The 13652-nt window shown below is 44.7% G+C and overlaps 1 long non-coding RNA gene across 2 annotated transcripts in view; it reads left to right on the top strand.

The window, feature by feature from the left end:
* Nucleotides 1-13652, top strand: part of LOC310842182 — a 245512-nt gene that overhangs the window by 217225 nt on the left and 14635 nt on the right. For both annotated transcript variants that reach the window (XR_014562973.1, XR_014562974.1), the window contains one exon: nt 5727-5847. This is a non-coding gene — a long non-coding RNA (uncharacterized lncRNA). The remainder of the gene's footprint in view (nt 1-5726; nt 5848-13652) is intronic.

Raw genomic sequence — 13652 nt, 5'->3', positions numbered from 1 at the left:
CCGGCAATCTTAATTCCGGCTAGGGATTCATCCAGCCCAGCCTTTCGCATGATGAATTCTGCATATAAGTTAAATAAGCAGGGAGACTTATTAATGGCTTCCGATTAGACTCATAGTATTATTATTTCTACTATTTTTTCACGCACAGTTCCAAATTATTGTATTGCTTTCTTTGTTTTCCTCAGATATCAAACTCCTCAATGACTTCTTTGCCTCAGTCTTCTCCGATAAAGAAAACAATGCCCGACCTGAAGAATTTGGAGCAAGTGATTCAGCAGAGGAAACACAGCCCAGAATAACTAAGGAGATAGTACAAGAATACTTGGCTAGTTTAGATGTATTCAAGTCTCCAGGGCCAGATGAACTGCATCCAAGAGTATTAAAAGAACTGGCAGATGCGATCTCAGAACCACTGGCAGTCATCTTTGAGAATTCCTGGAGAACAGGCGAAGTCCCAGCAGACTGGAGGAGGGCAACTGTTGTCCCTATTTTCAAAAAGGGGAAAAGAGAGGACCCAAATAATTACCACCCAGTCAGTCTGACATCAATACCAGGGAAGATTCTGGAGCAGATCATTAAGCAAAGTCTGTGAGCACCTAGAAAGGAATGCTGTGATCACCAATAGTCAGCATGGATTTCTGAAAAATAAGTCATGTCAGACTAACCTGATCTCGTTTTTTGACAGAATTACAACCCTGGTAGATGAAGGGAACGCAGTGGATGTAGCCTACCTTGATTTCAGCAAGGCATTTGACAAGGTGCCCCATGATATTCTTGTAAAGAAGCTGGTAAAATGCGGTCTTGACTATGCTACCACTCAGTGGATTTGTAACTGGCTGACTGACCGAACCCAAAGGGTGCTCATCAATGGTTCCTCTTCATCCTGGAGAAGGGTGACTAGTGGGGTGCCACAGGGTTCTGTCTTGGGCCTGGTCTTATTCAACATCTTTATCAACGACTTGGATGATGGACTCAAGGGCATCCTGATCAAATTTGCAAATGACCCCAAATTGGGAGGGGTGGCTAACACACCAGAGGACAGGATCACACTTCAAAACGACCTTGACAGATTAGAGAACTGGGCAAAAACAAGCAAGATGAATTTTAACAGAAGAAGAAGAAGAAGAAGAAGAAGAAGAAGAAGAAGAAGAAGAAGAAGAAGAAGAAGAAGAGTAGTTTGGATTTGATATCCCGCCTTTCACTCCCCTTCAGGAGTCTCAAAGCGGCTAACATTCTCCTTCCCTTCCTCCCCCACAACAAACACTCTGTGAGGTGAGTGGGGCTGAGAGACTTCAAAGAAGTGTGACTAGCCCAAGGTCACCCAGCAGCTGCATGTGGAGGAGCGGAGACGCGAACCCGGTTCCTCAGATTACGAGACTACCGCTCTTAACCACTACACCACACTGGCTCTGGAGAAATGTAAAGTATTGTACATGGGCAAAAAAAATGAGAGGCACAAACACAATATGGGTGACACCTGGCTTGAGAGCAGTACATGTGAAAAGGATCTAGGAGTCTTGGTTGGCCACAAACTTGACATGAGCCAACAGTGTGACGCGGCAGCTAAAAAAGCCAATGCAATTCTGGGCTGCATCAATAGGAGTATAGCATCTAGATCAAGGGAAGTAATAGTGCCACTGTATTCTGCTCTGGTCAGACCTCACCTGGAGTACTGTGTCCAGTTCTGGGCACCACAGTTCAAGAAGGACACTGACAAACTGGAACGTGTCCAGAGGAGGGCAACCAAAATGGTCAAAGGCCTGGAAACGATGCCTTATGAGGGATGGCTAAGGGAGCTGGGCATGTTTAGCCTGGACAAGAGGAGGTTAAGGGGTGATAGGATAGCCATGTTCAAATATATAAAAGGATGTCACATAGAGGAGGGAGAAAGGTTGTTTTCTGCTGCTCCAGAGAAGCGGATACGGAGCAATGGATCCAAACTACAGCCAGATGGGCGGAGTATAAATGATAAATTATTATTTATTATTATTATTATTATTATTATTACAGCAACACTATAAGTAGAGAGAACCTCCTTGTTCCATCCAAACTCCTCTTCCTTCTGCCTTAGAGTGCCTTCCCTTTGGCAGAGATCTCAGAAGAAACTGCAGCCATGAGGTTCCTTTACCTGAGCTTTGCTCTGGTTTTCATCCTCTTCCACGTTGTTGAAGGTAAGAGAGCAGCTGAAGCTCAGGTGGGGGAGCATCTGCTGCAAACGCAGAAGGTCTCAGGTTGAGTCGCAGGCATTTTCCTGGTCAGCAATGCTAAAGAACTGCTGCCTGTCAGTGTAGACAGTTATGAGCTTGGTGGAACAACGGTCTGACTTGGCAGCTTCCTATCCTATCCAGCTGCTTAAAAAGGGGTGGGGAGGAAAGTATTTAAAAACCTATTTAATAATGAAGTTGAATTTGAATACATGACTTTTGGAAAAGCAGAAATGTTCAGGATGCTGACTGAGCCACAAGGCAGGTTCCATGGTGGTCATTTATATTGCTGTGAATTTGGAAAAGTTAGTGTCCATGATCCCCAAGTCCTTTGTAATTCCAGAGGGCCTGGATATAGGAAGAGTAATAATCTGATGAAGGATTCCACTATAGACCTAACCCAGCAAGATTCTTTGTTAAAGAATGCCCACAGTTGCCACCGCAGGATCCCATGAGCACAGCCAATGGGCAAATGGGTGGGCCTTACTCCCTTCTCACCTGGCTGGTAACCGAGAAATTCTATAGCCAGCACAGTTGGGTGTGAGCTGAGGAAGATACAATGGCAACACTACTGGGGAGATTACAGAAAATATCATTCTCAGCGAGGGAACAAATGGCAAGGTATTTCTGAAGCTCAGAACAGCTGTAATTTTGATGTTGAAAGGAATGTTGAAATGCAGAGTTAATATGCCCTGTTGAACACAGATGTTGAAAGCAAAGGGGAACCTTCAGTAGAATGGAATGAAGGCTGACTTAGTGGCCAGTTATGTGGGTCTGTGGGTGCTTTGTCTGCTCATTTTTCTCCCCTTCCATTAGCAACCTGTAAAATTTAGGTTTGGCAGCTGTTCTGAAAAGATCCCAGGAGCAGGACGATATGGGATTGAGGGGGCAACTCCCATCTCTTGCGGGGGTGCAATTAGTGCCAGCACCGCCCGTTAAGAGTTTGGGTGTCATCTTCGATACCTCCCTCTCTATGGAGGCGCAGATTGCAGCTATAACAAAGGTGGCATTTTTTCATCTCCGCCAAGCTAAGCACTTGGCTCCTTACCTCTCTCGCCCTGACCTAGCCACTGTGATCCACGCGACGGTCACCTCCAGACTGGATTATTGTAACTCACTCTATGTGGGGCTGCCCTTGAGACTGACCCAGAAACTCCAGCGGGTGCAGAATGCTGCAGGGAGACTCCTTACGGGGTCTTCGCTGCGAGATCACATTCATCCGGTGCTATACCAGCTGCACTGGCTCCCGGTGGAGTACAGGATCAGGTTTAAGGTACTGGTTTTAACCTTCAAAGCCCTATATGGCCTAGGACCCTCGTACCTACGGGACCACCCCTCCTGGTATGCCCCACAGAGGAACTTACGGTCTTCAAATAAAAACATCTTGAAGGTTCCAGGCCACAGAGAGGTTAGGCTGGCCTCAACTAGAGCCAGGGCTTTTTCGGCTGCAGCTCCAACCTGTGGAACGCTCTGTCACAAGAGACAAGGGCCCTGCAGGACTTGACATCTTTCCACAGGGCCTGCAAGACAGAGCTGTTCCACCAGGCCTTTGGTCAGGGCGCAGCCTGACTCCCTCCTTTGGCAATCTTTACAAAACTTTAGTTTATGGTTCCCATCAATTTTGATTTTAATTAATTTTTATAATGTTTTTATAATGTTGCACAGTTTTAGTGTTGTTAGCCGCCCTGAGCCCGGCTTCGCCTGGGGAGGGCGGGATATAAATAAAATTTATTATTATTATTATTATTATTATTATTATTATTATTATTATTATTATTAGAATCATAGAATCATAGAGTTGGAAGAGACCACAAGGGCCATCGAGTCTAACCCCCTGCCAAGCAGGAAACACCATCAGAGCACTCCTGACATATGGTTGTCAAGCCTCTGCTTGAGCAATGGTTCCAAACTACAAGAAAGAAGATTCCACCTAAACATTAGGAAGAACTTCCTGACAGTAAGAGCTATTCGACAGTGGAATTTGCTGCCAAGGAGTGTGGTGGAGTCTCCTTCTTTGGAGGTCTTTAAGCAGAGGCCTGACAACCATATGTCAGGAGTGCTCTGATGGTGTTTCCTGCTTGGCAGGGGGTTAGACTCGATGGCCCTTGTGGTCTCTTCCAACTCTATGATTCTATGATTCTGTGGTTCTTCCTAATTTAATCCTCACAACAACCCTGAGAGGCGCAAGGCCACTTTGTGAGCCTCATGATGAGGCTCTATTTGAAGGCTGGTCTCCCATTTCCTGGTCCAGGACCTCAGGCTCTCATACTTGGAAGTGCTATTCCAATGCTCAAAACAAAAATCAGTCAAATGAATGTTTATGTTTTGCACAAGAAGTCCTTTCAAATAATGACAATTTAATTCCCTCTCTTTTGCACAGATGAAGCTCTATTCTGTGTACTCTCGGGAGGATTTTGCCAGGGCCCAAGGACTGCAGAGTGTGCCTTAGGAGAGATTACAAACGTTTCCTGTGGTCCTAATGCACGCTGCTGTTTAGGTAACTGATACCCATGACTTGGTGGTCCCACTCGTGCAAATGTTTGCTAATTTTTAATCCTGTTTTCCTGATCTGCACTCTGCAATTTCACTGGAGAAAACAGGGCTTTGCTTGTGCTAAAGGAAATAATCACTGATCAGTGTATGGATCAGAGCAGCTGATAATATGCTCAAGGCATATTAATTCTATTTTTAGAAGTAAAAAGATGCATTCAGTTTTTGATGCAGCACTTCTAGGTTCTGCATCTTCTTTTAAGCATTAGAGCCTCAAGGTTTTCATCTGTGCACAGGGAATTTTGATGCCACAGATGTTGATATGGGTGCAAACTGTGCAAGCTGCACTTCCCATGGGCAGTAAAAAGTGGCGGCTCCGATCTAACTCTCCAAAATGTTAAGACAGCGCTGAGTAAGTGAGGATGAGCCAGCAGTCTGCTGCTGCTGCTGAAGGAACACAAATATGATTTGGCAATAAAGATTCCCACTTCATTCTGCACTCACCAGAACTCACCTGAAGTACAAAAATAATGTTGACTGGAGCATCAGTCAAATCAGGATTTCCCATGCCTGACAATCCAAGTCTTTGAGACTCCACCATGAGCTCATCAGCTGGCCTATGGATAACCATACTTTCACTCTCAGCCTCAATCTCCCCATCGGCATTATGGGGCATAATAATACTGATGTGCTGTTACAGAAGGGCGTTGAATATTTTTTCATTGCATTTATATCCCAGGTTCTTCTCAATGAAGCTCCAAGTGGCTCCTTTGGTTCTTCTTAATTTAATCCTCACAACAACCCTGCGAGGCAGATCAGGCTAAAAGTGAGTGACCGGCCCAAGGCTGTGAGCCTCATGATGAGGCTGTATTTGAAGGCTGGTCTCCCATTTCCTAGTCCAGGACCTCAGGCTCTCATCCTTGAAAGTGCTCTTCCAATGCTCAAAACAAAACACCTGTCAAATTAACGTTTCTGTATTGCACAAGGAGTTCTCTCAAATAATGAAAATCTACTTCCCTCTCTTTTGCACAGATGAACCTCCACTCTGTAGACTCTTGGGAGGTTTTTGCCAGGCCCCAAGGACTGTGAACTGTCCCTTTGGAGAGATTACAAACATCCCCTGTGGTCCTAATGAACGCTGCTGCAGGAGCAAGTGATACCCATGAGTTGGTCCCACTCACATGTGAATTTTTGCTCATTTTTAATCCTGATTTCCTGATCTACACTCTGCATCTTCACAGGAGGAAGCAGAAGCAGGGCTTTGTTTGTGCTAAAGGGAATCACTTTATAAATCAGGACATATTAACCTATTTTTAGATGTCTAAATTTGGATTCAGTTTTGATGCAGCACTTCTATGTTCTGCATCTTCTTTTAAGCATTAGAGCCTCAAGGTTTTCCTCTGTGCACAGGGAATTTTGATACCACAGATATTTCGTATGGGTGCAAACTGTGCAGGGTTCACTTCCCATGGGCAGTAAAAAATGGCGGCTCTGATCTAACTTTCCAAAATGTTAAGACAACCCTCAGTAAATGAGGATGAGCCATCAGTCTGCTGCTGCTGCAAGAACGCATATGCAATTTTGCAACAAAGAGTCCCACTTCATTCTGCACTTTCCAGACCTCACCTGATTTACAAAAAATACATCACAATATCCAGTAGAACGTGTCAGGGATGTTTGGTGGGTGCTAGAAGAGATAACAGCCTAGGACACCAGCCAGCTTTACAGGATTTATTAAGTCCATTATACTATTTACAATACAGAGCTCTTCAAAAACATGTCCTACTCATACGGTGTCAGTTGCCTCCCCTTTGTCTTCTCCAGCATAACAACTTCCTGAACTCTCCCCTTTTACTTCCTCCTTTACGTAAAGAGCAAAGCCCCGGACGTTGCTCCCCCCTCCCTGACTCATTGCTTCCTGACAACCCTTCGTCATCCTCCCTCTCTGACGAGGTGCAGCTGCTCACCATCGGAGGCTGCTCTCTGTATTTCCCTAGTGTGTCCCCCTTCTCAGCCCCCAGTTCCCTGACAAGAACCGGAGCTAGAAACCTCATGGTCCCTAAGGACCTGAACCAGGGGAGGAATCCTTGAATGCCAACAATGGTGATAGTTACAGGTAGGTAGCTGTGTTGGTCTGCCGTAGTCAAAACAAAACGAAAAAATTCCTTCCGGTAGCACCTTAGAGACCAACTAAGTTTGTTATTGGTATGAGCTTTTGTGTGCATGCACACTTCTTCAGATACACACAATAGTGATAGTTCATACAGCCTCTTAGAAATACTGGAGAAATTAATTGAGAAGCAACAGCAATCGGAGGCTGGAGATGAGAAATAATTTAATAGATCTATGCTAGCCTGTGATGGAGTCCTCAAAGTCAGCGGCTGCCAGTGGCCCATCCTGACATCCAGGATGGGTCAGGGGATGTCGGCATTGATCTTGCAAATTCCACTGACATCTCTTTTGCGGCTGGGCCTGCATGTCCTCTTCCTTTCTGCTACAGATTCCTGCATTGCAGGGTGGGCTTAAATGTTCCATTGAGTCCTTCCAACACTACAATTCTATGATCCTCCCTCATCTCCTGAAGGTGAGCAATCCGACTCCAGGCTCCTGAAAGTGCCATCAATTACAGATTTCCTTCTTTCTTTTATTCAGGAGGATAATCATCAGTGTGTGATGAAATGGAGGGTTCTGCCAGAAGGGAATCACCAAACGCTGCCCATCTGGTCTAACTCTTCCAGCTTACTGTGTCTTCAGTGCACAATGCTGTGCCCTTGAGTGACATCAGTGAGCAGCCCACATCCATAGGTATGAAAGCCTGATGGCTACGCTGATTCTTCTGGATCTTTGCTTGTGGAAGTGGGCCTGATCAATTGATTTGTGAAAGCAGGCAATGAAATAAAGATCAGTCTGTTCAGATGATCATCTAATTAAACACATATTAACCTGCAAATCTAAAATTGTATTTTTTCATTTTTTTAAAAAGCATCTATGAATAAATATGACCCACCTCCAGAGGAAGCTCATCATATCAGCCCAAGATCCCTCTTGACTGAAGTCCTCATCCCTGAGTCCCAGGAGGAGATATCTGCAGCCATTGCTTTTCATGCACTCAGGCAGAGCTTGGGTTTTGCTGCCCAGTTGGTTATTGTGAACATGGGTGGGATAGGCTGAACTCAACGCAGACTGGAGCCATGATCTAAATGGAGCTGATTATTGAGGAGCCACTGCCTTGTGGGTGCCCGTAGGTCACTGAGAGTGGTATTTAATGCTGCTGAATGCACATGAGGCTTGTTTAGTTCTATGGGTGTGAGTAGGACTCAGAATTTTCTGAAGGGGTGTTTTCTGGAATTTTGAGAATGAATGAAGGAACTCAGGGAGGTGCCAGGGAGGAGGTGGGACTGAAGAGTTGGAAAGGACTATTGCTGCCTAGTGATCAAGATCCCAGATTCAATCATTGATCTGGGTCTTTATTTTCAACTTTAATTTACATACATTAATTCATAACATAGCCAAGTATGATTGCAGATGCCAACTAAAATAAAATACAAGCAGAAAAGGATATCTAAAGTTCAACACATAGGAATACATATCCATACCACTTTCAATTTGTTTGTTTAGACATTTCTCTCCCAACTTTCCCCAAGGAACTCAAGGCGATGTACATCGTTTTCTCCCATGTGCCCATGTTTCCCAGGTCTTAGACCAATACCACGCTGGTGCCGTTGCCCTTAGTTCCTTAGTCACCACTACCTAAAAGGCCCTGTGCCTGCTTCCCTGTTACCTCGCCTCTCCCAATGAAGGAACCGCCAGAAGGTCCTTGGGGCTGGACCTCCGTGTCCGGGCTGAATTATGAAGGTAGATATGCTCCTTCAGGTATACTTCAACAATGGGATTATTGACTGGTTAGGAAGACTCCAAGGAGGAGAAAGAAATCAGCAGTGGAAAGGAGAAACAATGTTAGGAAACCAGGTTGGGGTAGGCATCACTGAAATGGACTGAGGTAAGTGTATCTTTTGGGGGTGTGGGGAGGTAGTGTCGGTGTCTACCTTGAGTGGGCTCAGCTCATCCTCATGCCTCTTATAATTTCCTCCCCCTCCCCCTTTGGCTTTAACCCACGCAGAATAAACCAGGGCTTGTGGGCTTGCAGTTCATGGATGATGGGAATTGTAGTTCAACAACAATCGGAGGGTCACAAGTCCACTATGCCTGATGTCAAGACAAGATTGCTTATCCATCAACAGTCCTGATTCAACTGGGACATCCCGGAATTACAGAAGCTATCCCAGTTTCTGATTGGATGTCCCGGTTTTTGTGTTGAGCTCCCTCGCCAGTCAGCTGGCTCTTATGAGAGCTCAGCACCCAAAGACAAATGTCTTTGGTGAAAATAAGGCAGCTGCGCTTTAGTCCATGGAAGCAGAGGAGGAGGGGAGCTGCTGGTGATGCAGGTCAGGCTGCCCCGACTGGACCCATTAGCCATGCTTCCTCTGCCCAATGATGCCCCCACTGGAGGAGGAGGAGACAACAACAACCAGGGGCTGAAGAGGGGAAGCCCCAGCTCATTTACCCGGGAGTATGGCACTGAAACACGCAAGTCCCAAGTTTAATTGACAGAATGTTGGAGGGTCTGAGATTTTGTTATCTAACAATCCATCCATTTTCCCTGTGCTCATGTTTGGTTGTCTGCCCGAAATTCCAGTAAAATGGGCAAGCCTCCGCTGTGTCATAGCTTAGGAACACTGAACAGAAACCTGGATTCCAGAAACAACTGAGCTAACCGTTTGCCAAATTTACTTCCGGATCTTCTGTTACGGAGACATTGGAGGACAGCCAATGCTAGCCCTGCTCAAGATATTCTATAAATTGTGCAAAGTCAGTATCGCTTCATATAAGTAACAGTGACTTTATTTATTCAGCTAAGAACTATCAGTTCCATATTTGCAGAGAGTCAATTAGGTATTTAGGTATAATCATACCAATGGATATCACCGAATTAGTAGCATGTGAGTCAAACAAAGTAATCCAGGAGTTTTCTTTTCATATTTTATCTCAAGGGCTGTCACATGGAAGAGGGAACAAGCTTGTTTTCTCCTGCGTTGGAGGGTAGGACTCTAACCAATTGGTTCAAGTCACAAGAAAAGGGATTCTGACTAGATATATGGGGGGAAATTAATGAATGTAAGATCTGTTCAACAGTGGAACGGTCTCCCTCAGGAGGTTGTGGACGCTCCTTCCTTGGAGGTTATTAAGCAGAGGTTGGGTGGCCATCCGCCAGGGATGCTTTAGCTGAGATTCCTGCATTGCAGGGGGATGGAGTAGATGACCCTTGGGGTCCCTTCCCATTCTCTGATTCTATAATTCTATCAATATATAAAGAAACCACATTGGGTACTTTGTTTATATTCCATACTACCTAATTGGGTAATATCCTTTGGTATGGTTATACCTAAATATCTAATTGATTGTGTTGAATGGTTTCTTTAAATGTAAAGGTTCATCATTGTTCCACCCGATGTGTATGTCTTTAAGGGGCCAGAGCAAGGGCCAGAGCAAGCTAACGAGACCCAGCTTTACAGCTGTGAAACATAGCAGGTGCTGCTGAGTTGTGTTTGATTAAGGTGTGTCAGCATTTGGGTGTAGTATATAAGGAGCAGACCTAGCTCTCCCATTACCCTGGGGGATGGGTTGGTGGTTGGGTCTGGTTTGGTTGTTAATGTATTTAGTGTAAATGGAGTTTTTGTTTTTCTTATTAAAACCTTGTTTAAGTTATTTTTGAGTCCCTTTTTAATGCATGGTCTCCCCAGCAAGCTCTCTGCAGCGCTGCCATACTGCAAATAGCCAACAGTCTGCAAATATGGAACTGATAATTCTTAGCTCAATCAACAAAGTCACCTTTACTTCCAGGAAGCAATTCTGACTTTTATGAATTTCAATTTATGAAACAATGTGACTATTCGATAGGAATATCATTGTGAATATGTTTGGGGGGAAATAATAAAGAATTATACTACACAAAAGAGAGAATGGTCTACACTGACACACAACAGTTCTTCAGGGCTGCCGACCGGGGAAATACCTGGGATTGAACCTAAGACCTTCTGCATTTGCAGCAGATTCTTCCCTCCACCCCTCCACCCTGAGCTTGAGCTGCCCTCTTACCTGCAAGAACGTGGAAGAGGATGAAGACCAGAACAAAGCTCAGGTAGAGGAACCTCATGGCTGCAGTTTCCTGTGAGATCTCTGCCAAAGGGAAGGCACTCTAAGGCAGAAGGAAGTGGAGTTTGGATGGAACAAGTAGGTCCTCTCTACTTATAGTGTTGCCATGCCAAAAAGATGCTGAAACACACATTTGTGCATCTGAGTGGGAAATGCTGCAAGCAGGTATTTCCTGCAATTGTCAGCATTTTAACTATCCAGGCCCCTTTTTTCTTAACTCATCCTCGGCAATTTATTCATCTTGGAGAACTTCCCAAGATATACCTGAAGAACATCCTTTCTCAAACAATCACAACGTGTGCTGTACTTCGGGTGTGGTTTTTCCCATTCCATATCAATTAACAGATTTCCCGTCATCTCACAGAATCAGCTGCCATGTTCACGGCGCCTGGATGGAAAGGAAGCGGAATGTTGTTTAGGAGATTTGCTTTAATGCAGTCTGATGCAAGCGCAATTGCAGTACATTGGTACTTTGATTCTCAAACTTAATTCGTTCCAGAAGTCCATTCCAAAACCAAAGCGTTCCAAAACCAAGGCACGCATTCCCATAGAAAGCAATGCAAAATGGTTTAATCCATTCCAAACTTCTAAAAACAACCCCTAAAACAGTAATTTAATTGAATTTTACTATCTAATGAGACCGTTGATCCATAAAATGAAAGCAATAAACAATGTACTGCAGTCACACAATCAGTCAATCAGTAGCTGAACTGGGTTACACACAGTTACAAAAACAAAAGAAAAAGAGGCGCAAAAACAAAGACACAAAAAATAGCAAAAACAGACAGACCTCAGAGTAACACTCAAATAGGAAGTGCAGCACTCAAATCGGAAACATAACCATCAAAACAGAAGTGTTGCACTCAAAACGGAAGCATAACACTCAAAACGGAGCACCTTTGGCTTCTGAAAAAGGTTCACCATCCGGAACACTTACTTCCAGGTTTGCAGCGTTTGGGTTCCAAGTTGTTTGAGTACAAAGGCATTTTGGAACCAAGGTACGACTGTAACTACAAAAAAAGAAACTTTTCCATTTGCTTTTCTTCTGGCCTGCAGCTTTGGATTCCTTTTTGCTTAATATGCTTACTTCTGTGATGCTTGTATTTTTATGTGCTCCTCCCCTATTTTGTGACCCCCCCAAAAAAAACCCCCCACACACCATACAAATTAGTGGTTTTGTTTCAGCATTCATAATAAATAAACACAAACAAGAACAACACATGTAAAATAAAAATAAAACCGTAGAAATGAGAAAGGGGCCCAAGTATCTACAGATTACGTTTCAGGTTACACTCTGCTAACCCAGAAATAGTGCTTCAGGTTAAGAACTTTGCTTCAGGATGAGAACAGAAATCGTGCTACAGCGGCGCAGTGGCAGCAGGAGGCCCCATTAACTAAAGTGGTGCTTCAGGGGAAGAACAGTTTCAGGTTAAGAACGGACCTCCGGAAGGCGTGTTTTCCATAACAGAGAGCACGTGTTGCGGTTGGGGAAACAGGCCACCCTGCAGTGACTAGGCAAATTTGGTGAGGAACCCAAGCCTTTAAGTGGTTAAGTTTGGGTTGCTGGGGAGTTTTGATTGTTGCCAATTTGGAGGAGGGGTCAGAGTCTTTAAATACAGGGGCCAGACGTAGGACATCCTCTTGGCCATTTTTGCACCGGATCACATGGAGCGCTTGGACAATCTTCTCATTGTCTGGTTACATTTCTTTATTTCTTTATTTCCCCTTTCTTTTTAATCCTCTATAGTCCCTTAAATAATCTAATTTCCCCCCTTTTCCTGTTCAATATCCCACCCCACCCCTTACCCTGCCCTGTGGGAAGATTCTCCCTGTATCCGTGGCATGCCTTTCCCAATAGGGAAAGAGCCCCCGTTAGGGGCTTTCTTTCGCAAAAGGTTTCCCCCATTTCTCTTTCAAATTGTGGGGCTAGTCAGGGCTGTTCCCAGCTTAGCTGGAATCACTTTCGTTTATAGTATCCCCGAAGGTTGGCTTTAATTTGAGTGTGTGCAGCGCTGTTGGCCAAATTTTAAGCTAGCCTTGGGTGGGAGCACTAATTTGGCTTCCTTTAATATTGCTATGAGACTAAGATTCTCAAGAGCAGAAACAGGGAGGCCTATTCGGCCTGCACATTAACTTCCAAGCCTAAGTCTGCTACAGGTAGCAGTTAATTGTTAAGTCTCTGACACGTGACTCATGCTCGCTATAGGAATGTATCTGCTTGCAGGCCCAGTTGCTCCTAATGTATATCTGAGGCAGACAGAGGGCCCCAGAGGCTCTCTGTGCCTCCAAGGATTAGAGCACTCTGTATATGCTCTTGAACTATGCCATTTCTGAACAAGTTTATTTTCTTTAAGTTTGTTTTGCCCTGATAGTGGCGAATGCCATTTTAGAGACGAGCCATTGTGGCTTAGTGGCTAAAGTGTAAGACTAGGACCTGGGAGACAGGGTTCATACCCCCCTCTTAGCCATTGTTATAACAAAACAAAACTAACTGCTCCTTTTAGGCTATTCTGTTGCTGGGTAGTTCTGCCCATTTGTGATAAAAGAACTTTGGGTTTTCTTGAAGGGGTGCTTCCTTCTAAAAGGGCAAGCAGGGGTACCTGGACAAGCTGTGGGCTACCTCAACTCTCCTATTTCACTGGAAACAATTATGCCTGGCCTGGCAGGTGATCCTAGGGCTTTGTCCTAGAATTTGATGGCCTGGAAGCATTTCCAGCCTGAATAGTGTCCCCATGTGGTCTATAA

The sequence above is a fragment of the Podarcis gaigeae genome, assembly GCF_964106915.1.
Source record: "Podarcis gaigeae genome assembly, chromosome: 3".
Lineage (NCBI taxonomy): Eukaryota > Metazoa > Chordata > Lepidosauria > Squamata > Lacertidae > Podarcis > Podarcis gaigeae.
The sequence above is the reverse complement of the archived record's forward strand: the minus strand, read 5'-3'. Positions and strand labels throughout refer to the sequence as shown.